This window comes from Nicotiana sylvestris, chromosome 6, assembly GCF_000393655.2.
Source record: "Nicotiana sylvestris chromosome 6, ASM39365v2, whole genome shotgun sequence".
NCBI classification, from domain to species: domain Eukaryota; kingdom Viridiplantae; phylum Streptophyta; class Magnoliopsida; order Solanales; family Solanaceae; genus Nicotiana; species Nicotiana sylvestris.
In genome coordinates this window covers 186,140,144-186,144,016 of record NC_091062.1, presented here as the reverse complement: position 1 = coordinate 186,144,016, position 3,873 = coordinate 186,140,144, and the positions used below count along the sequence as shown (strand labels likewise).

The 3,873-nt window shown below is 34.3% G+C and overlaps 1 long non-coding RNA gene across 1 annotated transcript; it reads left to right on the top strand.

The window, feature by feature from the left end:
• Window positions 1-296: 296 nt before the first annotated feature.
• On the top strand, window positions 297-2,674 carry LOC104245170 (uncharacterized). Its single transcript, XR_715662.2, has 3 exons — window positions 297-524; window positions 1,808-1,981; window positions 2,259-2,674. It is a non-coding gene; the product is annotated as an uncharacterized lncRNA (long non-coding RNA).
• The last annotated feature ends 1,199 nt before the right edge of the window (window positions 2,675-3,873 follow it).

Below are 3,873 nucleotides of genomic sequence, written 5' to 3'. Positions count from 1 at the left end.
GAAGATGTGACAGGAAGAAATGCTAGCTATGCTAAAAGACAAAAGTAACAAGTGACATAAAGTAGAGAAGATGTGACAAGAGGTACTGTTAGTTGTGCTAAAAGACAAGTTAAAATTTTGAGTGGAAGAAAAAGTTACGAACACGAAAGGAATCTCCGACCAAGCCATGTGAAGATGAAGCTTAATGAAGTACCCTGCAAGGCTGAACAAGATAGATTTCGAAAGAGTTTGGAATCCATTTTTCAAATCTGTTAAAAAATTTAGCTATAAAAGGGAGAAGAAAAACAAGAGAGAACAAGAAGAAAAACACTCTGAAGAAAACCCCTCCAACCAACTTTTCATCATCAACCAAAATCCCTCTCCCAAAACACTTTGTAAAATATTTCTTTATGAATACTTTAGTAGTTCCTCCTCTAAGCTTATAAAATAAATAAGTCTATAATTATGTGTGATCGTTTTTAATTCTCAAAGCTCAGTAGACTTTTTTGGGTTTCCCAAAAGGGAAATCTCTCTCCTATAAGCATGTAAGTTACTCATCTTTATCTAAATTATGTTTCTGTTTACCCCTGTTTATTTTAATTTTTTTTGTTATTCTGTATAGTTTTATGTTTCATATTCATATGCTCGATTATTAGATATCACTCTTAGTATATGGTTAGATTTCCAATTTCTTATCAATTATGATGGATTAACATGTAAATTCCTAGGAGAAACTGGTTAAGTAAAACCCGAAAACAATTAAGAAGGGTATAAGTGTTACCATGACCGATGTGAGGTTAAAGAAATAAGAGTTAAGAAAGTGTTAAAATCTTTAAAAGATTGGGAAGAAGAGATGAAAAGAGTTGATTAAAAAAAAAAGAGTAGTAAAGGGGTAATCTCAGTTTATAATTTAGATAATATGGTAACTATACAAGTCTATAGAATAAGAGAGAGAGAGTACCGAGTAGGATTTTCACAACATAAGAGTTTAATCGCAAAAAATAATTTTATTGTTAATGTCCAATAATCGTAATAATTATACAAATCCAGAAAGCTTTGCTAGGAGCCTTACTCAAAGTTTGGAAGAATTTATATTAGACATAGAAATCGGGTTTTATTCGATAGTAGATTTGGCCGTACATTTTATATATCTACAATACAATAGTAGTATTTATTCAAATTTATATAGAAACCAACTGCATTTGATATTGTATATTATCATACCATCAGTCATATCATCTATACCATCTAAGAAGATAGATTTTAATTTTTTTTAACTCCTTCTTTTAACTCTATACCCCTCTTATATTGGTATTATATATATATCCAAAACCTCACCAAAAGAACCCTAAAAGATTTCTTTCACGTTACTCGTGAATCAAGAAATGAAGCTAATAGACAAGTGCCTATCGATCTGTTCCGTTTTATTTGTACATGTTTCTACCGTCAGCAATTAATTGGTTGACAAATATCAACTTCTTGTTGCCGCGTTTACACTAACTTTATTCAATTATAAATAACAAAGTACTAAACTTTATTCATTATGATCGTAAGGTCGTTAAATTTTATCAACTACAACTATCCATCAAGGTTTCTTTAAAATAAGTAAAGAGTACTTTATAATTTTATTGTTATAGTGGATAAAATTCAGTTACTTTAATGCGATAAGAAATAATTTTGTAACGATATATACCGTTCACATGATGAGTTATCCAAACTCTATCTCCTTCAACGGGTACCAATTAACCAAACATCATTTTCTTGTTACCATATTTATAGGGGACATAACAAGATTTGATTGATTTATTTTTGTTTTGTTATTTTGCAGAAGTTATAATCACGGGTCTGTTGGTTTTCCACATAAAAATTGTCCATTCACTACTGCATGGGGACTTTTTATGGAAATATTCATTCCTAGAATAGCATGATTTGGACTTTAATTTAGGACAAACAAATATACGTGTCCAAATAGTAAATCAATGGAGTTGGAAAGCAATCTTTGGTAATTTCCTCATTTAGTACTCCATCATTATTTCGAACCCCATCAGTAGCTAATTGCTTATGTATATGGTTATTCAGTTATAGAAAATTGTTAAACAAAAATATTATTTATTTTGTAACATAAAAGTCACTTTAATTACTAATGCTATCTCATCACACTAAATATACTCTTAGCCGAAAAATATTTTTTGGAGACATTTAATAAAGTGACATACAATGTTTTAAAAAAATAAAATAAAATAGAAAAACGTAAAACTTGATCATTTTAATTATTATAGGTGTATACGGTCATAATCGGGCTTGCCCCTTTTTATGATTAATCGAGGCCGGAGCCTATGTCATACCGGACCAAGACACGAAGTTAGATGGCCAAGCTCGTGACTCAGGGACCGATCGAGATCGAGACCAGCCAAGATCGAGACCGAGTGGGATAGAGATCGAGCAAGATTGAGGGAAGCCTGCCGAGCCAAATAACGAAAAGCCAAGATATCTGCGATCGGGCGAGGATCACAGCGGAAATCTCGGCACGGATCAAGAAGAGGCCGATTAATAAGCTAATAAGATATTTCTTACCATATTTAGGATTGTATTAAGGGTAAGATTCACCTACTATATAAAGGAGTCTGATAATTTGTAAAGATCATGATATTCACGTTACATAAAGCAATATACTATCTTCTTCTTAAGCTCTCAATACTCTGCTGCTTTGTTCATACTTTCCAGTAAAATACTTGTTTGATTCGAAAGCGAACTAGCTCGAGGATCAAAGCTATACATCTCTTTTGGTTTGCTTTATCTCTATTTGCAGTTAATTTCAACAACAATATTGCATTTTTCTCATTTTGTGCCAAGTAAAATCACGTGTCCTTAAAACCACAGTATAAATTCAATTGTTATCCGTTTTTAGGGTAAACAGTTTGGCGCCTAATGTGGGGCTAAGGATAATAATGATTGCCTGGTACAAATTTTCGTAACACACACTATTTCACAATTGTTCTTTGAAGTATCTTTGTTTACAGGCTTAAACATATCAAAATCTCATTCAGCACCTCAACACATTGACAATGATCTCAGCCACTATGGCTAAAATGAGAACATTGCACCAGGAAATGTTGTACCCCCTGCTGGCCTCAATGAAATTCTGGCTGTAGATCCGATCGACGTCAGTTCACATATAGCCATCAATGGAAGTTTCGCCATCGATCTCGAAAGCAACGTTCAAAGGGGCACCCGATCAGCTATTCAGAATGCACATGGCCTTGAAGATGGTGGGACCAGCCTGCAGGTGACTTGATAAGTATGAATTTTGACTACTTATTTGCACCCTTTTACTTTCGTTTTAGATAAAAAATGCTTAAAGGTATTTTCGAAAACTGATAAAATGTGCTTTCTTGCAGGAGTTTTGGAAAATGAGCCAACGTGATGAAATTTAATTCAAGAAGGAGTATTTTTTGATAAGGACTAAAACCAAGCAAAAAATGTCAAAGTGCGGACCGTAGAATTCTGTCTGCGGCCACAGAATGTGAAGGAATTTTGATAGTGTTGCTTTGCAATGTGCGGACTGCACAATAATTGTGCGGCCGCAGAAGAGGAAAATCAGAGAGTCTAACTTGAAGTCCATCGAGAAGTGCGAAACACACTATTATTGTGTGGACGCAGAAGTCCAGAGTGCGGCCACACTCAGAAATGTGTGGTCCACAGAACCTGAAGAAGTGCGGCCGCAATTCAGAATTGTGCGGCCGCAGAATTCCCTCATGTCAAGCTCAGCTTCAAAGTGCAGACTGCGTACAGAATTGTGCGGCCGCAGAACCTCCGAAAGGGCAATTTTATCCGAAATTTTCAGCTATGTATAAATAGACTTTTTTGTCAAAATAGGTTAAGTTTGAACTTCAG